The sequence below is a fragment of the Odontesthes bonariensis genome, chromosome 1, assembly GCF_027942865.1.
Source record: "Odontesthes bonariensis isolate fOdoBon6 chromosome 1, fOdoBon6.hap1, whole genome shotgun sequence".
In the NCBI taxonomy this organism is placed as follows: domain Eukaryota; kingdom Metazoa; phylum Chordata; class Actinopteri; order Atheriniformes; family Atherinopsidae; genus Odontesthes; species Odontesthes bonariensis.
In genome coordinates, this window is record NC_134506.1 from 10,049,778 (window position 1) to 10,077,152 (window position 27,375).

Here is a 27,375-nt window from a genome sequence, read left to right on the forward strand (position 1 = left end):
TCGCGGTGGCCCCCTGCCCCCCCCCTTTTCTGTCTTCTCAAACCCCAGCTGGTCGAGGTGGATGGCCACCCTTCCTGAGTCTGGTTCTGCCAGAGGTTTCTTCCTGTTAAAAGGGAGTCGTTTCTCTCCACAGTCGCCTCAGGCACGCCGCTCAGGCCGGGAGATTGGACCGAAAAACAAAAAGTTTTCAGTGCAATCTGTTGGTTTTCTTAGCTAGGAAATTGTTTTTGAATTGGCTCTATATGAACGAATTGGATTATTTTATGAATTATGATTATTATTAATTAATTGAATTCCAATTGGCTTGAATTGGACTTACTATCTAAGTGCCTTGAGATGACATTTGTTGTATTTGGCGCTATATAAATAAAAATGAATTGAATTGAATTGAATTTGCGATTTTGAATTTGCCGCTAGGAAACCTCCTAGAAAATCCGTGTGACGTCACAAGTGCACTGTTTTTCCTGGCTGCCGTGTTGCCAATTTAGCGACTTTGTCAGAAGACAGAAGCACTGCAGGACGGCGGCAACCCGGCATACCGTCATTTCCTGTCAAAACGGCAGTTTCAAGCTAGCTACAACGAGGGTAGGTTCACTTCCTGTTTTCCCTATGATAAAAGGCAACGGGTATTTTATTTTGTCAAAATAACCGGAAGTGCGTTGCTCAATGCGGCTAGCTTTAGCAGCGCCGAATTCGTCGGAACAAAATGGTAAACAGCCGGTATTTTGTCAGGTTTTCAACACGTTGGGGATCTAAACGACTACTTTCTCACCTGAAAAGTTGCAAATGTTGCGGGGACAGAGGAAGCAGAGAGAACTGCGGTCGGAACTTGTGCCTCCCTGTCCGCCTGCCTCCTCTCTGGTGAAATCAGCCGGAGCCATCCCGCCGTGTTCAGCTCCCTGCGGTGTGGACACTCAGGGGGAATCCACCTGGCGGAGAGCGGACACACCGCGGGATGGTTGTCCTGAAATCAGCCGGGAGAGCGATCATCAAGAGCCCCGACGATCGCTGATTTCAGGGCAACGTGTGTCCGCTCTCCGCCAGGGAGACACAGACACAAGACCGCAGGTCTCTCTGCTTCCTCTGTCCCCGGTGGTGTGAGCTGCTGAGGGCAACACACGCACTTCGTACATCTACTCGCAATAAAAACTGCACTGAACCCAACATTTTATATTTCCAAGCGACGTCCCGCGGCACACATCGAAATTTGCCGTGAAGAAGCTGTCCAGGTCTGGCAAACTGCTGGCTTCGCTACTGGAACTACTGGTATCAGACATGTTTATTGTTTAGTGCACTCGTGACGTCACGCACCTATCGTCGGTTTGCCAAAATTCGAATCAAATGTGGTGATAGTTTATTGGGTCTAATCAGGACTATCCAGGGGCCTAAAATTATTTTAAAATCATAAAACAATTCCATGCTATATAAGGAATCGATCTGCCATTTCAGTTTTGTGCAAAAAAATCAACTTTCTGTAGGCCTTTAATATACACTACCCAGTGGGACTGCGATCAACACAGTTCCCCCAGAGGTAATTCTTAGATACATACATGCATACTATATTTACAAGCAAGATAAAGAAAATATTCACCATATAGATCCTAATGTTATTAGATACCAAAATAGAATAAATACAAAAGACAAAAAAACTGTGCCAAATATAAATGTACATAATTGAAACAGTGCCAATAGAAACTGCAAATGTTTTGCGTTATTGCTATGCTGTCGCTGAGCAGTGTTATAGTGTATATTTATTATGGCCATGGGGACAGAAGAGTTCTTCAGTCTGTTTGTGCAGCAGGATAGGGACAAAAGCCTGTCCCTGAGCACACTCCTCTGTCTGGTGAATGTTCTGTGTATAGAGTCGTCCTGTCAGCTCTGTGTCCACCACTAATCTGGATCTTGTGCTAGCTTTCTGTTAAGATATTTAAAAACATAACATATTAGACGCCGTACTATTTATCCTTTCTTCTTTTCTTCAAGGTGTTTGTTTTCAATTAATCCGGAGAGAGGAACGAAAGTTGAGCACAGCAAGAGGAGGAAGGTCTTTGCTGTCAACCCAAGAGTCCTCACACTCATCGCCGTCCTTGCAGACCATGAGTGGACTTAGACCATACTTTGTGAGTCATGTGATGCGAGGTGTAATGTTATTGCAATGTTGCAGTATGTTAAAAACTGCATTTTATTGTTATTCTGAGTGTACACAGTGTAAGATGTGTACCCTTTTTCCTCATTCATGCCCAGCTTTGCAAATTCACTAGTATGTGAAAACTATATTTTTTTTATTACTTGTATGTCTTTTTGAAGCATGTGTTTCCAGTTCTTTGTAATTTCATGTGACCTGTGGATTATTCATCTCGTACGCACGCACACATACACACGCACACACACACACACACACACACACACACACACAGCACCGGAGAAGAAATGATAATGTTGTCACATCTGTTCAAACCTTTGCACGAGTATAAATGCTAACTGCATTTGGGAGCATGTGTTCCGAGTTAAATTTACAGTTAATCCTTTCATATTTCATGGCACAAACTTTAATTTTCTTTTATGTTTTAATGTTAATTTTTAAGCAAAACAAGTTTTTTTCCAGGGGTAAAAACATTTATTTTTACGGAACATTATGGATTCAAACACAATAATTAAGTTTAAAATCAGCAATACTGGTGCTCTTTTATCGTTATAGTATAGAATATATACCCGTCATTTTTACGGTAAAGTTCTGGCAACTGCAGCTGCCAGTTTTTTACCGTTTAAAAATACAGTGAACCCTCGTTTTTCGCGGGGGTTACGTTCCAAAAAGAACTCGATAGGCGAAATCCGTGAAGTAGTAACCTTTATTGTTTTTACAATTATTATACAATGAAATACTCCATAATACATTGAAACCAAAGAACAAAACCTTTTTACAGGCCCAAGCATTTGTTTAACAAATAAAAGTACTGTATAAAGGTTTTTTTTTTTTTTTTTTTACAAATAACTACTGTACTTTAAAATAATCATTTTAATCATCAATACAAACTGAAGGCTTCAAATTATGGAGATCAGCGCCGGCCCACCGCGACCCGAGTCACTGGATTAGAACGGGAGAAAATGAAAAATGATTATGAAAAAAAAATACAAAGTACAGTAGGACAAATAGTGACTCACGTGTATTTCACTGCTCTTCTGACTGAGCCGCTGCATCCTGACTCCGCTCTGTAGCGTTTTTTTCTTCTAAAGCCCGCGGTGCAGGTGTGTTTTTTCAAGAGAAGAACATAGGTATCGGTAGTTGTTGTCGCTCTTTTTTCTTCTGGGCAAAAAGATTTTTATATACCGACATGCCACCATCGATTATGTTTGAGAACTGTAATGAACGTGTACGTGTACATATTAAACCGCAACGTTATTGACACACAGGTAGAGAAGAAGCGGAGAGACTGTTTAGCCAATCAGAATGCAGAACACAATGCACGATGCAAATCCGTGAAGCAGCGAGACCGTGAAAGGTGAACCGCGTTATAGCGAGGGTTCACTGTACAGACAAAACCTGTATTTATACAGTAATTTAGGGACATGTTTAAATGTTTTAGACTGCTAATTTTACAGTTTTTTTTTTTTTCAATTCATTTTTATTTATATAGCGCCAAATACAACAAATGTCATCTCAAGGCACTTAGATAGTAAGTCCAATTCAAGCCAATTGGAATTCAATTAATTAATAATAATCATAATTCATAAAATAATCCAATTCGTTCATAGAGAGCCAATTCAAAAACAATTTCCTAGCTAAGAAAACCAACAGATTGCACTGAAAACTTTTTGTTTTATATTAAATATTTTCATATTTCATGGCATAAACCGTATTTTATATATCATTTTAATGTAAATTTTAGGACAAAATGTGATGTTTTTCAATGGTTAAAACAGTAATTACAGTAAAATTACAGTAAAATGTGAAATCAAACACCATTTATTACCGTAGAATCAGCAACACTTATACTCATCTACCGTTATTGTAAAAACTGTCTTACTGTAATTTTAACGGTGAAGTTCTGGCAACCACAGCTGCCGGTATTTTACTGTAAAAATGACAATTTTTTTTTACAGTGGTCAGCTCTCCCTTAGCTCCTCCCCATGCTGTGTGTATATAAAGCCTCAAAGTGACTCCATGCACAGTGTTGCCAATTTAGCGACTTTGTCGCTAGATTTAGCAACTTTTGGCCATCTCTGGCGACAAAAAAATTATCTAGCGACTTAGCGACTTTCGGGCTCAATCTGGCTGAATCTAGCGACAATTTAACTTGTTTTGTGAGTGACAAATCAGTTGCCCCGCGACACCATACAAGCCGAGACAGAAGCATTGCAGGACGACGGCAACCCGGCATACCGTCATTTCCTGTCAAAACGGCAGTTTCAAGCTAGCTACAACGAGGGTAGGTTCACTTCCTGTTTTCAAAACAAAAGCACCTTTTTATCGTAATGGCTTTCCCTATGATAAAAGGCAACGGGTATTTTATTTTGTCAAAATAACCGGAAGTGCGTTGCTCACTGCGGCTAGCGCCGAATTCGTCGGAACAAAATTGTAAATAGCCGGTATTTTGGCAGGTTTTTAACACTTTGGGGATCTAAACAACTACTTTCTGGCCTGAAAAGTTTCAAATATTGCTAAAGTTTACAGAGTTTAGAGCTGAAATCAGCTTCAGGCCGGCTGATTTCGGCTCGGGTAGGAGCGAAAATATATAATATGGGCGTGGTTACGTCACTTATGACGTCATGACGCAATCTAGCGACTTCTAGCGACTTTTCAGAGAGCCAATGGCGACTTCTTGTGATATTTTTTTTTTTTTTTTTTTTTTTTTTTTTTTTTTTTTTTTGGGCAACACTGTCCATGCAGCCTCTTGCTGAGCTACTGTGGTTACCTAATCCAGGTGGTGAGTAGGGTCCCGTTTCATCCTGTATGTGTGATGCAATCTTTAGTTCCTACTAACGTGTTTTTTTTTTTTTTGTCTTTTTAGGTTTACTTGCTGCTGTGCTGTTTTGTTAGTTTGTACAGTTCTGTTATGCAGTTTTATTTGTTTTGCTCTACTTTTATTTAGCTTGTGAAGTTCTTTGTCTATTAAGTTTGATTGATTAAGTGGTAGGTTTTGTTAACCTTTCCTATTGTCATACCTTTTTGAGTTTCAGTGTGACCTGGGTGTCATCAGGTAGGAGGCTAGGCACTGTGGTGAGGACCTCACTTCCTGTTTTGGCATGCGAGTACACTGGGGCACTTTTAGTGTGTTTGCGGTGGCTTTTCATTTGTAGTGTTGCACCCCAGATTAAGGAGGGACACACATCCAGTATATGCCTTCCACTGAGGCCTCAGCCCACGGATTTTTAATTTTCTGTCAGTTATTTGGCTCTTAGTATTGTTATAGCCAGGCTTTTAAGGCTGATTTATGGTCGATTTATGGCTGATTTACAGCAATTGTTTCAGTTGTCATATCCACATTTCAATTATGAATTCAGAACGTCTAAGAAAACCAATAATAAGAAAGATGGATAAAGTTGTTGCGCTCTAAGGTCTAGTTGGGGGCTTTGGAGGAGGGGGGTGCGAGGTGAGCTGTTTGCGGCCTACTGATATTGACATGGGGGGAAGTATGACCAGTTTTCTCTCCTTGGCTTTGGGGATCTGTTTGCTTCCTGTTGGGCCTCCAGGCTCGCTCTGCTCCATCGTTATGAGTCTACATTGGGAAATGGGTGGATGGTGGGTAAAAGCAGATTTATTCTGCACTCTGAGCTCCCTCATCTCATATTCCAGCTTGTTGTTACTCTCGCGTGTCTTCTCAAAGGCAGTGTGGGACACGCAAAGCATCGCTTCTTGTCCTTTAAGCTTCTCTTTCAGGCTCCTGTTTTGGAGCTTTTTCATCATCTGGCTGTCGAGCCAGCATCTGCTTCAGCACCTCGATCTTTTTGTCTTTCTCCTCCAGGTGCTTCGTTTTTTCTTCCAATAACTCGTTGAGACGCAAAATCCTTTTTGTGGGATTTTCCTTCTGCGTTTCTGTTTTCTTTCCTATGTTCAGTGACGTATACTCGTGTACAAAATAATTGTACTTTGTTTCATACTCCTGCAGACCCTTGTTCTCTTTCTCCAGGTTCATCTTCTCAGTTGTCAGGGAACTAACAATCGCTTCCAGCTCGTGCTTTCCTTTCTCCTGCTGCTCCGACCTGGCCTCCAGCTTCATGATCACCTCTTTGCTCTGCCTCAGCTCTTTGGCAAACTGTTCCAAGTCAGCTTCTGCCTTGGACAGAATTGCCTTGTTCAGGGTGAGGTCCTTATCAAGCAACGTTGCCCTTTCTTTGGCTGTGTCCTGTATTTCTTTCTTGTGTACCTTGGTTTGGTCCAACTGAAGCTGAAGAGCGACAATCTCGAATCTTCTCTTGTCCAGCTCCTCGGAGTTTTGACTCTCATTATGCAGCCTCGCGTTAATGTCCTTCAGTGAGTCGTTTTCTTTTAACGACTCACTGAGCTGGGTTTGGACTTGGGACTGTTTTTCTTCCATTAAGAAAACTTGCTTCTTGAGGTCTTCAATCTGCGACATGCGCCGTCTTTCGCTGTCCTCTCTTTTTCTCAGCTCTCTGCTCAGCTCTCTCAGTTCTCACGGCTGTGATATTCTTATGATCACACTCGTATTCATCATTGAGCCTGTTGATCAATCTCTGGAGCTCGGTGTTGGCCTTCTGCATCTGATCGGCCTCCTCTGCCTTAGTTTTCATTTGCGCTTCCTTGTATTGAACCTCTCTCTGCAGCGTTTTGATCAGCGCGGTGTCCTTCTTTTTGTTTTCCTCTTTGATCATGTTATGAGTCAGATTCTTCTCCTTTTGCTTCTGCCAGGCTTTATCTATGGCGTGTATTTGCCGGAGCTCTTTTGCTTCCTTTTGAAGCTCTACATTTCTTTTTTTAAAACTTATATTCTCTTCTTTGTACTTTTGCAGTTCCTTGACTTGGTCTTTCCAGTAAGTACACATTTTGGTTTCCCTTCTGAGCGTTGTAATCTCACGGTTGTTTGTCAAAATGATTTGATTAAAGGCATGGTTGGTAATCCTGTTCAGAAACACATTTTGTAATACTGGGTGAAATGGTCCGTCTGTCCTGAGAGAAATCTATACAAGATGTATTTAGAAAAAGGGACGAAAATAATCAGACCTCTGTGGCAGCTGCAGGACTGAGAAAAAGCTGACCAATCCGAGATCAGCGTCCCGCTGATCTCGGATTGGAGCGCCTACAAAAACCAATCAGATGCCTCTGCTTTCTGCCTACGCCCCCCTCTGTCGGCTCCCTGCTCCGTGTGCGCATGCGGTTCTACCGGCTTTGGATGAAGCACTGACGGAATGGGGAGGGGGGGGTGGAGCTTAGAGGAGGGGACACTTTCGAATCTTGCTAGCTCTCTTGCTAGCTCTCTAGGATTACCTACCATAGCTTTAAGGCGCGCAAGCTCCTGTTCCAGATTTATTTCTGCCATGGGCATCTCAATGCCCTTAAGCGACACCTTGGACCGGGCCTGATTTGGATTGACACCAGCCATTTTGGAAAATATTAAAAACTTTTACTTTTGTGAAAATTGTTATCTGCTCTTCCAAGCGGTCTACTCGCTGTAGTTTGCGTGCGTTGGGAAGAAACTGAAAATTAAATCCGGAAAGATTTTAGTTCCAGCTTCTGTGTGATTCTGGTGGTTTTGCACCTGTGGGCCGTGGGACTGCATAGGTTATCAACTGAAGACACCAGAGATATGTTATCCTTGCAGCAAAAAAGATGTCACCAGATTTCCACCAGGTGATAGATGTAAGTGTGAAAACCATAAACTTTATTAAAAACAGTGCTGCAAACTCCAGATGTTTTGCTAAGCTTTGCGAGGACATAGAAGCAGATCACATCCAGCTGCTGTACCACAGTGAAGTGAGATGGCTCTCAAGAGGACTGGTCCTCAAGCGTTTGTTTGAACTGAGGAATGAGGTCTTCTCTTTTCTCACTGAGAAAAACCATCATCTTGCACGGTACTATGCCAACACAATGTTCACAGCAAAACTTGCCCACCTCAGTGACATTTTTTCACTGCTGAACCAACTGAACATCTCACTTAAAGCTGCGGTCGGCAACTTTTTTTTAGTCATATTAGCTTGAACTGTCATGGGATTCTGGAAGTAGAATATTAAATAGGCTGTTTAGGAAAAATAACGAAATCTGTAGCTCCCTCTGAAGCCTGTAATCATGCTTGCAAAAATCGAGCGCTCCCGGCTGTTTTTAACCAATCAAGTTAGGGTGGAGGAATCCTACCTGTCAATCACAGCTTGTGCACACGCTGCTGAGCGTGAGTCTGCCCCAGCTTGTGTGCGCTCACACTGGTGTGAACTCACGTGCACAACCTCGTCCACAGAGGGAGAGGGGTTTGGGGGGCGATTCGGAGCTTGTTAAGAGGTTGGGGGAGGGACCTGAAAGTTGTATCAGTTCGAATTTTCCGACTTTAGACTCGGAATTTTGAAAACCTGCCGACTGCAGCTTTAAAGGAAGAAACCGCAACATATTTTTTGTTGCAGACAAAGTTCAAGCTTTCAAGAGGAAACTTGCTTTGTGGACCAAGAGGGCCCAGGAAAAGAGGATGGACATGTTTCCACTTTTGTCTGACATTTTGGAAAACTCCCTTCAGTGACTCAGTCTCTCAGCACCTATCACAACTGGCAGAGAAGTTTGATAACTACTTTCCTGAGGATCCCAGAGAGGGAAACGTGGATTTTTGACCCATTTTCAGTGGATCCCACTGCAAATGATATTGCTTTGCCCTCACATCTGGAATCCCAGCTTCTGGAAGTTTCCACTGACAGCGCTTTAGAGTTGCAGTGGGGCAAACTGGACCTGGGCTCCTTCTGGATTGCTGTCTCAAAGGAGTATCCATGTCTTGCACTGAGGGCCGTGAAAGTCCTTCTCCCATTTACGACTACATACCTGTGTGAATCAGGATTCTCCATTGTGGCCACAACCAAGACCAAAGCCCGAAACAGACTCAGAGCAACGCTGGAGGCTACTCTGAGAGTGAGCCTTTCCCCCACTCCACCCAGACTGGATCTGATTATGTCTCAGAGGCAGGCCCAAATGTCTCATTAGGAGGTGAAGATTAAAAAAAGGAATTATCAGCCTGTTCAGTGGCTTGATGTGTGTGCAGGTTTACTAATAAAAGTCTTTGTGATGATCCCATTTTATCATGTCATTTTATTTGACAAGGTTTTTGCTTGTCAAACTGTAAGTGGACTTGGTTTATTATTGAATACAAATCAAACCGTGAGTGAGGTCAATTACACCTATACAGTGTAAATATTTAATGATCCCCGGGCCACTTTGTACTATAAAAATTGGGCCTCAAGGTCAAAAAGGTTAAGAACCCCTGTTCTACAGTGTGTCTGAACAGAACAGATGAGCCCTCTTCCCGATTGCGTCAATTATGATGCGAAGGACTGATGCTGTGAAGTACAGTGTTTCCCACACATAGACTAATTCGTGGTGGTGCGCCACAGATTCAACACCGGCCGCCACATATTGCGTTTCGTTATTATTATTTTTTTTAACGCTATTTAAAAAATACTATACTTAAAAAAAGTATTCGTTAAGCTGCATTTCCTTTCCTTGCTCTCCCTCCGTCTCTGTCAGTCACGCGTCTCTCTCACATAGCCTACACACACACACACACACGCACACACACACACACAGCCCCGCCCGTGCACACCGCGTGTGTCTCTATCAGCGAGATCATCCCTGGAAGCGTGGAAGCTGTGCCTTAAGCCCCATACACACACGTCGCTGCTATTTACTCGCTACTCGCTCACTCGCCTACTCGCCACTCGCTTGGGTGCTTTTGCTGACTTGGTGTGTAGAAGTTGGGTGGCCACTGTTTGGAGAAAACTGGGGGAACGTCACCTGTCAATAATCTGTATTCTGCATTTTAATTGGCTACTCGCTTTTACTCGCTTACTCGCGTAGCTCGAAGTTGAAATATGTTCATCTCGGAATCCGCCCACATCGCATCGCTTGTACTCGCTTGTACTCTCCTCGCCTACTCGCCTCGCGTGAACACATAGACATTCTATTGACTTCACTCGCTGAGCGAGTAAATAGCAGCGATGTGTGTGTATGGGGCTTAAGTGCAGAGGAGACGGCTGGCGAAATTCATGAAAGGTTGGTATCACGGGCACCTTTATAAAATCACACATTAAAAAGTCCTATAAAAATATTTTATATTTTGAATACAATGTTGTCCTGTCCCGACCCATAGCAAACAAGCGATTACGCCTTCTTTATAAAGTTAACTAGTCGCAAGTTTGCGGTAAAAAAAAAAAATGTAGTTGGGTTGTCGAAGTCAAAACACTAGCAGCTGTGAATCAAATAAAGTAGGTTTTTTAAACTCTTATGCCTCGTGTACACCAAGAGTGACCTACGCTAAATCATTATTTCTCTATGGAGGGTGAGCGAACTGAGCGACCGGAGCGAAGTCCAGCGATTAAACTCAAGCTAATATTATGCTAATGAGCTATGACGCGGTTCGGCGAAAACCAATGACAATCCACAGATTGTAGGGGTCCGACAATCTGCGGGGTTCGCGGAAACAGACGTGTAAACTTTGGTTCCTAGTTCCTACGTCCTTTAAACATGGCTACTGAAACATTAATCGCTGTGGTGTCCGCCCACCAGATATTGTACAACCCCACAACATTTGCATATCGGGGTAATAACAAAAAACACGACGCATGGTTGAGAGTTAGTGAGGTGGTTGGAGAGTGGAGTGGTGAGTTTGAGCGCTATTTTTGTTTTTGATGAAACGATTTATTCATTAAGTTTTATTTCGAATTTATTTTATTTTTCACAGCTGCCTCTGCTATTCCTACTCTTCTCAGGTGTACCTAATGTAGTTTTACATAATTTGTAACGTGATATATATCTTGTATAACAAATGTAAATAACAACACGTTTATTCGTGTCCCTGCCCTCTCTTTCCTCCTTTGTTCTTTTTCGCGGGGATGCTGCACAGCCGCGGGGCCTTTAAAAATTGAACATTCTAAATGTGACGTCACGAGCGAACAAAGCTACCAAAGCGAATTCTCAAGCGAAGCTTCTCCAGCTACCTCCGCTACCAGGCAGCGTAGGTCGCCCTTGGTGTACACGCAGCATTACACTGAATGTTTGCTGCTTTAATCCAGATGAGTATTGAAAAATATTTTCCGCGATTGAAAAAGAGACGTGTTGAGGATGAGGACCAGCCTGAACCGGAGGTATCAGTCTGAAATGGAGCTAAACAGTCCGACCAGTGTAATTAGCTATGTTATTAATTTGTTTACAATATTTTCAGGCTTCAACCAGTGCTGCTTAAGCAGAAAGACAGGGTCAGGGGGAGAAAGAGATAGATTCGTTAGGCACTGAAGAAAGAGTAGGAGAGGAGGACAGCATCCAACATGCTGCTGTGACTGAGCCAGCTGAAACAACAGGTGAGGTGTAGAAACAGGCAGGTAAGAAAGCAGGTCTCAGTTCAAGGGAACTAAATTCTATTGTTCTGTTTCTGTTTAGATGGGACTTTGGCAACATCCAAAAGCACCAAACACAGGGCCACTGGATTCAACCCTGAGTGGTTGAACATGCCTCAGTTCAAGATATGGTTGTACCACACACAGCATGGTAAACTTAATGTCTGCATAATATGCTATCCTTTACAAATATTCAGAAATATTTTTTTTATTGATTATTCTTTTTATATCATTAGCTTTTATGTAATACATGTAATATGATTTTAAAAAATCACAAAGTGTGACTGTGGAATGTCTGACTACTTAGCTAATTTGATTAATTATGGTGTACTTTTAAAGTTGCCGTCGGCAGGTTTTCAAAATTCCGAGTCGGAAAATTCGAACTGATACAACTTTCAGGTCCCTCTACCAAGCTCCAAACCGCCCCCCAAACCCCTCCCCCTCTGTGGACGAGGTTGTGCACGTGAGTTCACACCAGTGTGAGCGCACACAAGCTGGGGGTAGACTCACGCTCAGCAGCGTGTGCACAAGCTGTGATTGACACCTTAACATGATTGGTTAAAAACAGCCGGGAGCGCTCGATTTTTGCAAGTACAATTACAGGCTTTAGAGGGAGCTACAGAATTCGGGATTTTTCCTAAACAGCCTATTTAATATTCTACTTCCAGAATCCCATGACAGGCTCATCAGGGGTGCAAACACAACCATGGTCAAAAAGGAGTGGGGTAGCGCGGCGCCGGGGCGATGCAGCGCGGCCACATACACATATAAAGAAAATATCAGACAGACCACAGTTTAAACAAAACAGAACATTTATTAGTCATTAATTCCCTTCCCTAAATGCAGTTCATCTTTGCTCCTTTTTCTTTGTCCGGCAGCATTCTTTTTCTTAGCAGCAAAACAGAACATTTATTAATTATAACTATTTATCATTAAAGTTCCCAATCCATCTCAATTCCCCAACCAAGAGGCAGTTCATCTTTACTCCTTTTTCATTTCATTTTCACTAGTTCTAAACCACACAGCCACAAGCTTATGAGACCACTTCATGCACGTAGGGTACAACACTATGTTATCTAGGAACAAAAAAACAGTGTAGTTACTGCGCTGAGAACATACAGTTGACTCAACTTACAACTCTTAAATCATGACATAACGTTATTCAGGTGTTTTAACCCGAGGGAGAGGGCATTACTAATATGGTTTCAAAGTTGTCTGATGGTTAGATTAACGAGGCTAGGTTATGAGAGACAAAGTGAAATAAATACAATTAATACTTACGCTTTGACTCTAGACAGGGCCGGCCCAAGCCTTTATGGGGCCCTAAGCAAAATTTCATTAGGGGGCCCCCCATATCATCATCTCAGCATCAGATGTGTCATCATCCTATAGGCTACACAATGCGTGTAACATATCCACTTTCATTACCATAATGCTTCATGCATAATGCCTTATGCTTCATTGCTTAAAACATACCAGTGTCATTCTGACTGGTTTTAATCTTACTTGTGGATTGAACTAAAACAAAAATGTACACTGGAGTGAACATGCGTGGCATATAAATTTCACCATTTGAAAGTAAAAATCAGCAGACAAGACACTGTATTTAAAAGTTTACCCGTTTAATTTATTTTAAATTCACAACAAATGTGCAATTTCTCAGAACTTAAATAAACCAAATGACATTGTCTTGTTAAATAATAATAGTTCAAATAAAAATAAATAAAATGCTTAAAACAAATAGATAAGGTAATGTCACAAAAACAATCGATTTGTACAACAGAACAGCATTTTAACAAGTGCAATGAACAATGCTTTTCTGAAAACTATGTACAGTATGAAATCTTAAAATAATTAAAAATGTTAAGATGTTTTTATTTTGTCTCGTGAAGACACTGCATCAACTCTACACAAACCTAATCTGTATCTAGAACCTTTGTTTCCTCGCTTTTCTGGAGGCAAAGTCATTTATGACATCATTGTAAGAGATGGTATGGCTAACTTTGTGGTTGATACTGATGAGTGCAAACCCACTGTGCCTTTCTTGTGCCATTGTAGATCTTAAGTAGGTTTTTCTAAGTTTTAGTTTGGAAAAACTCCTTTCTGCTGACGCCACTGTAACGGGGAGTGTACAGGCTATCCTGAGAGCTATCCAAAGATTTGGGAACAACTCGCGCATGTCATTTTCGTAGAGGTAAGTAAGCAGCTCAAATACTGTCATCTTGGGAAGATCCGGAAGGCTTTCAATCTCTGCAGCTAGAGCACCACCATCAATATCCGACTCTTCTCCACAGGTAAGTCTGTCCTCAAGTATCTTACAACTCTCTCTCAAACTCTGAGCATCAAGATCCCTAAAGTTCAGCAACACAGCAAAGTTGTCTCTGACTTCCCCTAGAGACTGAAAGCGGTCCTCCAAAGACTGAATTCCGCAGTCTACCACTGCATTAAAAAATGTCACCTCCAGTCTCTTCAAAGCATTAGTTATTGGCTCATCTGGTGTCTCGTAGGCAAAGTGCCTTTTTGTGGACCTCAATCTCTTTTCCTTCAGGATTGGTTCAGTGTTCATTTGCTCACAGATCTCTTTTGCAGAGACCTGTGCATCATTGAAGCCAGTTGCCCTGTAACTGACCAAACTATCCCTACTTTTCTGAAAGAGACTCACTGCCACATCCAGCTGCATGTTAACTGTTTGAAGAAGCTTGCTTGTGGTGTTGATTTTGGAAAGAATGTCATACCAGACCACACAGCATATCTGAAATCTAAATGATCCCAATTCTTCAGCAAGGGAATGGGCCTCCACTTTCACCACAGGGTCATTTGCATGTTCCCTGACCTCCAACAAAGCTTCTCTCACCTTATCTTCTTGATGGCGTAGAGGTTCAATGCTTTTGATGCGACTTTCCCATCGCGTGTCACTCCAGGACATGAGGGTGATGCGAACGTGTTTCTGTAAAATGGCCCATCTTTGAGTAGACCCTGAGAAAAGTTTATACATCTTCTCAACATTGCCAAAAAAACAGGTGGCATCCATTGATGTTTTGGCTGCATCTGAAACCATAAGGTTCAAAGTGTGCGCGCTGCAAGGCACATAGAATGCTCTTGGATTTTTGGCTAAGAGCCTTGCCTGCACTCCTTTATTTCTTCCCTTCATGTTTGCTCCATTATCGTAAGACTGGCCCCTACAGTCTTGAAAGGGGAGGTTTAATTCCTCAAGCCTCTTAAGGATAAGGGAGGACAAACCTAAACCAGTGGATTCAGGAGCTATCAAAAATCCTAAAAAATGCTCCTTTATCTCAGCTGTACTAAGATTCAGTGTGTGCACTACCACAGACATCTGCTCTTTGTGGCTAATATCAGGAGTGCAATCCAATATTATTGCATAATATTTGGACTCCTTTATTTCTGTCACCATTGAAGCCATTATTTTGTCACTGATACAAGCGATCAGTTCATTTTGAATGGTTTTACCCAGGTAAGTTGTGTGCTCTGCTCCACTGTCTATGCGCCTTACATGGTCTTTTAACACTGGGTCGAATTTGGCCATCAGTTCTACTTCTTTCAAGAAGTTTCCATTATTGTCCGCATGCAGTATGTCTGCAGACCCCCTGAGAGCCAGATTCCTCTCTGCCAGAGATTGAATTATGCTTATTAGTCTGGTGAGAAGATCTCTCCAACGGTTCTTCTCTGCCTCTAAAAATCCCATTTCTGTGGAGTCAATTGTCTTTCCCTTGGAAAGACGCAGCGCAAACTCCTTCCATTTCACCATATACTTACAGTGCTCAGAGCTATTCTCGTGTTGTTTAAGCAGTAGACCTATATGGACCCAGTCGCGTTGTCCTTCCCCCGCCAGTTTCATTGACTTTCTAGAGAACAGCTTACAACAAAAGCAGTAGACTGCATCTTTTGGTTTTGAATAGGTGAGCCAACTTCGTTTTATTCTTTCCCCATTTACCAACTGCCTATATGTGACCCGCTCTGGCGAAATGAGTCGGAAGTCGCAACGTTCTATTTTGAGGTACGGGCAGATAACGTGAAAAAACAATGGATTAAAAAAATTTTTTTTTTTAGCTAATTTCAAAGAATAGACATTAAAAAACAATCTCCCAAAGTTGTATAGTCCATATAATTGAGGAAAGGCACGTAAATGACAATTCAAGTTGACTTGCAAGTTGTATTAAATGCGTTAAAATTGAACAGGTTGAACAAATTCATCGACTCCTCTCCCGTTAACGTCTACCATTCCAATGAGGATTTCCCTTTACCTCTGAAACATCTCTATCTCTGCTCACTTCATAAAACCAATCAAAATGCTTAAAAATGTACACACACAGTGACACAAAGGCCCACAATAGGCGGGAAGTCACGTTTCGAGTGACTGGTGCACGCGATTGGTCCAGCCATCACTCCTGTCAAACTAGCTATCTGTGTTGGTGTAGCCTAAACTAATCTTAGAAAGTCTCTCAATATTCGTCATTGTCAAAAAAGTCATCGTCTTTTACAATATTAGTATTGTATAGTACTGTAGTATAGTGTAGCGTGTTGATCTGTGTTTTTGTTTTAAAATGTCATTCGCTAAAGAAAGTAGAGTCGCGAAAGCTTTAAACTCTCGTGGCGTCCAATTTTAGCTCTGCTGCTGGACAGCAAGACTTGCTAGCGCTAGTTACTGATTTTTTTACTGAGGTGATATCTTCTGAAGAAGAAAATGGCAGCGATGTCAAAGACTCGGATATGGAAAAGGAGCAAGAATTCGCCACTCATGTGGAAGATGACGATGAAGTCATTGAGCAACCTGTGACTGATATTGATGAGGTGACGAGGGCTATGTCGAGCCGTGGAGCAGTGTGTGTGGGAACAAAAATAAATATTTTCTAATCATTTGGGCTTCAGTCTGGTTTAATACCATTTTATATGTGTACAAATGCCTTTGGTAAAATTAAGCTTTAAGATAAAGAGTTTATCCCCTTAAATTCACAGGATTTTGAAAGCTATCAACAAAAAAACGGGCAAAAAACTTTAAACGCGATTTTCTCAGGTTTTCAATCGTAAAAAAAGGGTGGAAGATCATAAATCAAATGGCCATATTTTGAAAACCATCTAACGTATGACTTTGACTATGGTATCATTTTAAAGCTTATTTCCATTCCTTTCTTTTGATACCAAAATCTCAATTTTGACATTTGGGTCACTGTGACTCATTTTGCTGGATCAGGTCACATATGTGTAGTGGTAGTGAAAGCTTTGTCTATCAGATTTCTTTGGAAAAGTGAAGTTTTCACTTACAGGCAGTGGCCCTCTGCTTACTAAATCTATTCTGTCTGACTCAGAGAGTACATCAGACCACTCAGCAGGATCACCTGGAGGTGCTGATCCACGTTGATGACCGGAGCTTGTTGAAAGTGGAGATGAGACATCTGTGCCGGAAGCTGACGGACCTGTATGGACATCAGAATTAGACTTTATATCAGCATATTTGTATTTCAAGTAAACTGAATAAAAAGACAGAGGTTGTCCTGTAAACTGACCTGGAACAGGATCTAATGTTGCAGTAGAAAGATTAGCCAATGGTGTTTTTGGTAGGTGCTCCTCTGTCTCCACAGGTGGTGGTGACTGCTCCTCTGTCTCCATGGCTGGTAGCTGTTGCTCTGTCTCCACGGCAGGTGGTGACTGCTCCTCTGTCTCCACGGCTGGTAGCTGCTGCTCTGTCTCCACGGCAGGTGGTGACTGCTCCTCTGTCTCCATACCTGGTGACTGCTCCTCATGTTCAGGTTCTGGTGGTTGTACAGAGGATGAACCTGTTGTGAGAAAATAAATAGACCAAGCTCACCATGTTAAATGTGTCATGTTACATTTAAAATAAAACTATAGGTTTTACAACCATAAATACATCCATATAACCACCCAAATCTAAAAAATAAAATAAAAACACGCTTCATCCATGAACTGGAGGCAACCTTTGACCAGTACTCACTTGCAGCAGCATCATCATCAACTGAGGAGGCACCGGTGGGTTGGGAAGGTGAAGTTGTTTTTGCTCCAAGAAACTTCAGCAAAGCCCCTGCAAAATTTTACACAAGTACAGAGATACAGTAAATTACTTTAATTTACTATCCTTATTCACACAGACAGGGAGCTGCATACTTTCCCCAAAAGTCACATTTTATAAGCCTACAAAACAATCCTGTGTCAGGAAGTACTAATCTGGTTTATAGGGAAAATATTGATTGCAATGAACATCTGTCAGAAGCCTAGATGACATGATGTAATTATTTAAAAATTGACAGTCTTTTCTTATTCTGTGAACCTGACTGCAAGAACAGCTTTTCTTAAAAATCATCTTCGAAGTTTGTTTTTAAATCTGTCCACTAGAGAGCAGTCGTGTATAGACGATAGGTCTGCTGTTGCTTGCAGGCAACAGCAGACCTATCGTCAACATGCAATCAACCATTGCTAGCAATCTCCCCGCAATTCTCAATGAGGCTTTTTGAGATGTTAATGTGGTTTAAAACGTGTCAAAACAAACAGTTATATCCCCAACAAACGTGCAGCCTAATTTAGATGGGAATGGGATTGTGATTTGGAGCTACCTTAAATGGAACAACAAACAGATCCAATTTTAATAAATATGTACTCGTTGTTTACACGAACTAACATCAGTTATGATATTAAGGGGGTTGTTACTTGTTAGCAAGTGACAGCCAAATACCACCGAGCATGATGTCGGCATATCAGTTTGTTCAAATTAGCGTGCTAATAACAAACAAATTTAGCTAAGTGGTGGCTTTCTAGCATCCTGAAACAACGCTTATTTTGTCAAAATCTAACCGTAACACGTTATTCTCTTACCCTTGCCATAATCACAGACATCCCAAGTTCCAAAAACTCATTTCAGGGAGATGACTCAGTCTCCTCTCCTCTCCTCTCCACTCCACTGTAATCATGAACTGTTGTGTATCGACACACGTAGTTCTAAAAATCTTCCAACAACTACAAAAAGTGACGAAGTCCTATCGATATAATATACCAGCGGCTGGTAACCAGCCATCCATGGGGTTTCACGTGTAGCTAGCTGGTTGTACTACAAGCATGCAGCCTCCTGGAGGCTGCCTCCATGATGGAGGCTGCACGACACTGAAAGTTGGAGCGAGGGGATAAATGGCAGCTCACGCTGAGCTCGCAAATCGGGATTAACATTCAACAGGCGTGGGGAAATTTGGAAATCTCAATTGGAAACAGAGTTTACAAGCAAACACATTTACAAAAAACAATACCCATGCCATGACAGATTCGAATGGCTGTGTAATATTCCTTCGAAAGATCTCTGCCTATCTGATGCTAGGTAGTAGTGGGTGTGCACATGGCTAGCTGCTGGCTAGCTAGCTAACTTGTCCAAGACATAAACGAACCAAAGGCTTGAATGACAATACAAAAATAGTCATCATTGAACATTCGAACTACCCAGGCTCCGCCCTCGCAGTGACGCAACACCTTCGGCTCTGCTACACTTACTCAGGCAAACTGCTCATTCAGGTGGATTCGAGTTCCCGAAAAAATGGGAACTCCACCCACTTTGTCGGGAAGCAATCAACTTTGAGCAGCGCCCACAGCCCAGGGTAGAGGCGTGTTCAAGGTAGTGACGTGGTTGAACTGCCACTCAACCCATGGATTGTACACGGAAGCGCTTCATTCAATATCAACATGGAGCAGCGTCAAGCTTTCGACACTGCTGTAGATGCTGTAATGAAAGTGTTCGACGGGAGATTCTCGTTAAAAATCGAGCAAAGAACAGCCCTTGAATCATTTCTTGACAGGAAAGACGTTTTCGCCTTGCTCCCTACTGGCTTTGGTAAGAGTTTAATCTACCAGTTAGCCCCGCTGGTAGCTAAATCATACGTCAGAGGAAAGAGTGGTGTGATTGGCTTAAGCTTACGGTGCGTTCACACCAAACGCGATGCGAATATTCGCACCGCCTTCATCGCGCGATCGTTGCCGCAGGTGTAAATTAAATTCCATCGCCTCAAACGCCTCTTTCGCGCGAGTAAAAAACGAGTGAATAGCTCAAGAGGCCATGGGCGTCAGCTTGATTTCAGAAGTGCTGGGGACAATTACCATAAACCTGAGTAAGGTTTGAAAAGTGCTGGGTACAAGCTAGGCCCATTACTTCAGAATTGAGGTTTCATGATAAATAATAGGCATTGCATTAGATGATGCGTATTGACGCGATATTGTCCCCATATTAAAAGTTAAAAGCCATCTGCGCGGTCTTGTTTAGGCCGTCGGAAACATCCTGTTCGGTTATTGCACAGCCCTTGACACACCAACAAATCTCAGACAAACCTTGACCAAGCAAGAGCGCATCAGGAGACGTAGCCTGGCTACAAACAGCCCTTGCCCTGACAAAGTTTTCAAACATTGCCAGGCTATGAAACGACGGGCAAGAGTGAACGAGCAGCAACGCCTCTGTGAAATAAGTTTTCATTCATTGTCTATCTCGCCTGATATGCATCATAAACACTGAAGAATCTTCACCTGCAACACCAGCGACGTCTTTCATCACTCGGCCTAGTAATTACTTACAACACACAGACATATTGAAAAATGGTGACAGCGCACCACATCCACATCCAAACTCAAGTTTCAGAAACCGAAATTAAGCTTCAAACTAGAAACAACAGGCACCGGGCATCAAACTTGCCTGCACGCACACACGCACGCGCACGCACAGACAGGCAGACAGTCAGTCAGACACACACACACAATCGTCCACTTGTTTTTTATGTCCACTTTGCTCCTGCACCCTGTGTTTATATGCAAAAGTCCCTTCTTTAGATCGCTGTCCACTCGAGAGAGACCCAGCTAATACTTCATGACAAGACAGTTATGGTAGTCCAACTTCTATGCTAACCAGTCCAGAGCTAAATACAAAGCAACATGGAGATACTGTAAAATTGTCAGCTAGACAAGCCGTCAAATCGAGAACCCATTACCAAGTCATGGAGATAGGAATAAGAACAACTACAACAGCCCTGCCATAGATTACCAGGCAGTTACCACAAGCTAAACAGGTTTACACATCGTGAAAAGTGTGCCTTATATTACTCTTTAGGTTAGCCAGACTAGCCACAGACTAGCTTATGACAGTAGGCTACACACTGATTTAGAAAAGTGAGTGACAATACAGACAGACCCTACGTGAAGGAGATGAGATGAAATATAAAAAAAAATAGTGCCACGGCGGACACAATGATTAGTGGAAATCCTTCGGCCCCTACCTTGTCTTGTTTGTAGCGTCTGTGCAACACATCTTGTTAATATCCATATTTGTGTAGTTGCTATCCCATTGTGAACGTATTTCTTGGCGATTGCAGGGACAAATTGAACAGATTTGTCTCTGCAATCGCCAAGAGTGTGTAATGTAGAGCGAGTTCAGTGGTATATATAGCGAAAAGGTGCCATTGAAACGTCAGTAAGAAGGAACTTTTTAGGGTGACGAGGGAGCGTGATGAGCGACCGTGACTGCTCAGTCTGTGCCTGGTGGGAGCGGAGCGGATTCAACATATTCAGCAATGGGGGCTGATCGCAAGCGCATTCATACAAGGAGAGTGAAAGCAGAGCGGATCAAATAGTCTTTGGTTAGGAGAATGCCATGATGTAAAATGATAGTTTTTAGCAAAAGCGGCGTTTGCACTTTCTCTACTTTTTTAAAGTGGTGGGGACAAATCTGCATGTTAGACAAAGTGCCGGGGACGCGTCCCCACCGTCCCCGGCGGAAATGACGCGCCTGCAAGAGGCTATCCATGGCTGATCGCGTCCTTGTACCTGCTGTGGCAGTCCGAGATTCGTCTGAAACGCACACGCCGTCGTGTCTGGGTCAGTGACATCATCCGGTGGTGCATTCAGCTCGGATAATTTCATCGCCTTCTCCAGGAGTTGCGTCTGGATGACGGCCGCCTCCAGCGGCACCCCAGGCCCACCAGGACCCAGCCCGACGACCCGCTTGGGAGGACCGGCGCCTGCAGCCGGCGTCCCGCCGAGAGATCACGGCACCGATCCTCCCGAGCAGGCCACCAAACTGGGTCCCGGCGAGCCCGAAACACCGCTGGAAGCGGCCGCCACGGGAGGATCGGTGCCGTGATCTCTCGGCGGGACGCCGGCTGCAGGCGCTCCGCAGCTGGGCCGAGAGATCGCGGCGCCGGTCCTCCATGAGTTCCGTCTAGATGACGGCCGCCTCCAGCGGCACCCCAGGCCCACCAGGACCCAGCCCGACGACCCGCTCGGGAGGACCGGCGCCGCGATCTCTCGGCAGGACACCATGCCACAGGCGCCCCGCAGCTGAAACGGAGCCGCGGCCCAGCTGCGGAGCGCCTGCAGCCGGCGTCCCGGCCAGAGATCACGGCACCGATCCTCCCGTGGCGGCCGCTTCCAGCGGTGTTTCGGGCTCGCCGGGACCCAGTTTGGTGGCCTGCTCGGGAGGATCGGTACCGTGATCTCTCGGCGGGACGCCGGCTGCAGGGGCTCCGCAGCTGGGCCGCGGCTCCGTTTCAGCTGCGGGGCGCCTGTGGTTGGTGTCCTGCCGAGAGATCGCGGCGCCGGTCCTCCCGAGCGGGTCGTCGGGCTGGGTCCTGGTGGGCCTGGGGTGCCGCTGGAGGCGGCCGTCATCCAGACGGAACTCATGGAGGACCGGCGCCGCGATCTCTCGGCCCAGCTGCGGAGCGCCTGCAGCCGCGTCGCCCGACCGCGTCTGGTGTGAACGCACCGTTAGGCACAGCCTTTTCTGGCCACAACCAGTAGCAAGCCGAGGGAGGCGGGTTGACCAGGCCATTTCGAATCGTATTCGTTATGGTCTTGGTCAGACCAGAATCTCGAAGAGATTTGAAAGTCTATGTTAATCAGGCTACATTCGAACATACCTTTGTCTTGCTGTTTTTTCTCATCTTCCTGCTTCTTCTTTTTTCTTTTCTCAGCGCCAGAGGGATAATTTCTTTTTTGTGACATGATGGCTAAGTTTGCCGACCTCCCTTCATGTCTGACTCAAGTCGCTGCTAGTTAGTTCGCTTCTCGCTCACTTGCTTCGCGCCACTGGCCCATGGAACCTTCGCTAAACGTCACGGTCAACAGCTGGTGCATGATATTGCCAAGCAGGGCCGCTGATAGCTTTGGCCGCGCTCAAAATAAAACGAAATACACGATTGAATATGTAATTAATTTAATTACAAAATTACAAATTAAATAAAATAAAATGAAATACACGATTGAATATGTAATTAATTTAATTACATATTCAATCGTGTATTTAATTTTATTTAATTTAATTTGTAATTGTAATTAAATTAAATCTCGTTTTTATAATGCAGCATGCGTCGCCATTATAGCAACACTCTCAATATCGCTTTTATTTTAGCATATATGGAAAAATGTCTGAAGAGTGGTGAGGGGGAGGAGTTGAGGACGTCTGTAGATCGTGTCCCATCATGCACTGCACTCTTTCAGCAACATGTCTCAAAGAAAAAGCCACGTATCACGACGAAATATCCCAGTTTCACTTTACAAAATATTCTTTGTCATATGCCTATTGTATGGATTTCACAATTAAAAGTAATACATGATGAAAACTAAACCATGTACATGTCCCCACCGTCACCGTCACAGTTGCGCCAACCACTTGCTTATATATAGCCATCTAGTTCTACGTCCGCGATGAAGAACGGTGCTCACTCTGTAGGGAGTGCTCCTGGGGGGGCCCCCATGAAAGTTTGGGGGCCCCAAGCCACCGCATAGTTCGCTTATGCCTCGGGCCGGCCCTGACTGTAGACTTCACACCGCTGATTGTATTCCATAGGCTACTCCCAGTCACAGAGGCTCCAAAGAAATGTACTGGTACATCTTTTTCGTTTGATGAAATTCAGCAAGATAAACGAACACTTCTGAGGTAATGGCTTGAGTGCTTGGACTGGAGTCACGTAACTAGCAGCCAGTGTTGCCAGATGTGTCTGACTAAATACCGCCCAAACGGTGCTCAAAAACCGCCAAGAGGCGCTAAATTCCGCCCAATTTCAACAAATTGTATTGATTTCTATGGGCATAAAACAGCAGAAAACGCCAAATGGCCTATTTTTACCGTTTTTACCCGCCGACGGCTATCCCAAGTAGCCCAATTGGGCGGGCAACCGCCCAATCTGGCAACACTGCTAGCAGCGCGAGTAGGTCTACTGTTAGCCAGAGACAGTCAATCGTGCCGTGCCATATATCCACCAGGGGGAAGTACGGCTCTGATTATTACTAGAGTGGATTAGGATTGCCGGACACCGGTACCCCCCCCCCAAAAAAACTCTTCGGATCTGCACGATTCACACAAGTCGCCCAAAATACTGGAAAAAAGCGGCATCCGCCGAAAAGCGCGCCGTTTGCACCCCTGTCTCATATGACTAAAAAAAAGTTGCCAACGGCAGCTTTAAAGGGATGTTTTGTAGACTGCAGGCAGCACAAGCCTGCGCCTAAAGGCCCATTTATGCCCTACGGAACCGGACGAAATTCGTCTGTCCGGTCCATACGTTGCTCCCGGAGCTTCTGTTTATGCCTCCGTCCGTATTGCGCACGTCCGTAAGAAATCCTCTAGAGGGCGGTATTATATATTGAGTCATTGTCGGCCGCGGGTTTGAGAAACATGGCGTCAATTGAGGAAGTTGCAGTCATACAAATGTATATACCCCCTGACCATCTCACAAATTCTCTCCTCCATTACCTGGCATTTTTAAATCTTAAATTTTTTTAATCTCCTACTCTTCGTTCTTCTTCTTCCTCCATAACTTCCGGAGCCAACACGCTCCTGACTCTCTACTGCCCCCACGAATTCCTCTGGTATTGCTCCGTTTCGCCCGGAGCTCACCGGATTGCTAAACTCTTGACCTACGGACAAACTGACGGATGAAACGCCCCCCGGAACCGGGTGAAAGCGTCCGTTTCCGTAGTTAACGTAGGGCATAAATGGCCCTTAAGAGAGGTGCCACAAATAAGGCATTAGAATCTTTTTTTTAGCAAGCCCCGCAAAATCAGGTACTCTGACAAAACATGCAGACTTTGCAGCAAGTAGTCTGTTTATACAAAATGTAGAATAGTAAAGTATTTTGTAGAGGTAAAGACATTTGAATGGGGTGTGAATAATGTTTGATTAATATTAGGGCTGACGGCAAATAATCGATTGGTCGTTGGTCGACCAAAAAGATTACCAGTCGACTAAATTCCATTGGTTGATTGGTCGCAGGAAAAAATAAAAGCCGCGTCTCGTCAAAGGGCTCCCGGGACTTTTAATTTGAAGGGCTTGACAAAGGAAGACGTCAAACAAATCAAAACGGTAATTTCGTGTCACAAGGACAGAACGATCAGTTAGCGCGTAACCCGTCCTGGGGTAACGTCCAAGAAGTTCGTTGCGCAGGGCACACTTTGCAGCGGTGCATCAATGCGGCTCTTAAAAAAGATCCCATTTGCCGAGTCATAGCAGCTGCCAGACGTCTTGTTGGACATTTTAAGAAAAGTGCCAAGGCTACAGCGGCTCTCACTGAAAAACAAATACAACAGAACGTTGTTGAACACAAACTCATCCAGGATGTCTCCACGAGATGGAACTCCACTGCATGTTGGAGCGCCTTCTGGAACAGAGGTGGCCGGTCACCGCTGTACTTTCTGACCCCGTTACCACACACAGATCACGGCCGCGTTGTCATCCTCGCGCAGCAACAGGTTTATTTATTTTATTTTGGTGACGTCTTTTCACGTTTATGAGCATGGGCAGCGTGGCAGAGAGATGGATTAACATCTTGTGAAAGCAACTCGGTAAGTGTGACCATCGGCTTCAGCACCGACACTGTCTGTTATCCTCCATTGGACAGTGGTGAGATCCAAATCGCGGTCAGAATGTTCAGACTCCGTCTGTCTTTCTGATTATTTTTTGTGACACATTCAGAATGTCAAAATCTGAAATAATTTGCCCGTGTAAAGAGAGGGCAGACTTGAAGCACCCGGCTTGTGCGCTTGGAAAATTCTGCTTGTCAGCCAATGGTAACTAACGTCGGGTTTTTTCTCACTCTCCGACAGAGAAGAACTGAGCAGTCAATTGATTTTTGTGTAGGCCATAGGCCTAGTGTTTAGACGAACCAGGAAACATTTTGGTAAATGCGCATGCGGCAGCCGGGCATTAAAGGTAAATGTTGTTGTTTTTTTTGTTTTTTTTGGGGGGGGGGGGGTGTCGATTAGTCGATTAATCGGAGTAAATGACGACCACTGGTCGACCAACAAAATCCTTGGTCGTGGACAGCCCTAATTAATATGATAAAGTTGTGTATAACCAATGAAGGAATAGGCTGTTGATAGAAAATGTAGTATGACATAGTATTTTGTAGAGGTAAAGACATTTGAAGATGTGAATATTAATACAATAAAGTTCTGTGTGACCAATTATTAACGAAGGAATTATTTTGAAGAATTTTTATTTTTAAACCCCCCCCACCCTGCTGTGTAAATCCCTAAATTAGGGTGGATACTAAATTACAGGGTTCCCGTGGGGTCTTAAAAAGTCCTAAAAGCATTGAATTTATGAATTTGGAAATAATACCTTAAAAAGACTTGAGAAAGTCTTGAATTTTGATATCTGGGTCTTAAAATTTGTGCAGTAACTTCTCCGTGTCGCATTCTCCTCAAATGTTTCATTTGTCAACTAGGCTACTATTATTTTGAAAAGCCTAAATAACGTAGCCTAAATGAAGAGTGGCGGAACCAATCATTGAGAACGCAACGCTGCCCCTACGAAGGATCAAACTCCTTCCATCGCCGGGGTGTTTAAACCGGCCAACGCTAGCCAGTTAGCTATTAATGTATCTGAGCTAGCAGATAACGTTAACCAGCCAACTGCTAGTACAGCCCCTCCAGTTACGACCGTCACCGCAACTAGAGTAGATCTGCGAACAGCTTTTGGGTCCACACCAACCATGAAAGCAGAGGTGTTGTGGACTCTTAACACAATTGCCAAACACCATTCATATAATGGAAACGAGGGTATTTCAGAGTTGTTTAAATGCATGTTCCCTGATTCCGACATCGCTGCCACAATTACTTGTGGTCCCGACAAAACGGCGTACATAGCCAAGTTTGGTTTAGCTGTGTATATTAACACTAGAACTACCACGGAGGGGTCAATTGACCTTTTTACCTAAAAGACCCACAAGAGGGTCATTTGACCCTTTGGACCCCCTGCGGACACTCCTTTTGTTGTGGAAATGTGGGTTGAGTGCTGTATCTCTGCATCTTCGTTCCTTGGAGAGGAGCTTCTTTCACCACAAAATTCTTGAGGGAAATGAAGCAGTAGTCCACATGCACTGGTATTTATCCATCTAACAATTGCGATAGATAACCAATTGGGATAGATCAGCAAGGTACATTCATTTGAAAATTGTACTAAATGTAAGCTGATTGTGTTAACTGTAGGATACTTGTACATAGCCATTTGCAAGGGTGTACTAAATGATTGAGACATGGACAAAAGCATTTGAAATTTGATGAAAGCAATGATAAATGCCATTCTGTTGTGAGGAACTGCAAATTAGTTTTGGGATTTGTCCATGTTTTGAGCATGACATCTCAGTTTCAAGAAATGAGCCAAACCAATGGAGAAAAACTGTAACACACTGTCCGCCAAACTGTGCTATCTGTCTTTGCTGCTGATATCTTCATGCAAGTTGCTATTTAGCTGTGGTGATTTTGGAGGCTGACAGCCCTTGGGAAGAAGCTGTCTGTCCCTGTTTGTCTTGGCTGTTACCACTGTAAGGTGTGACCCCCTCACCCCACACA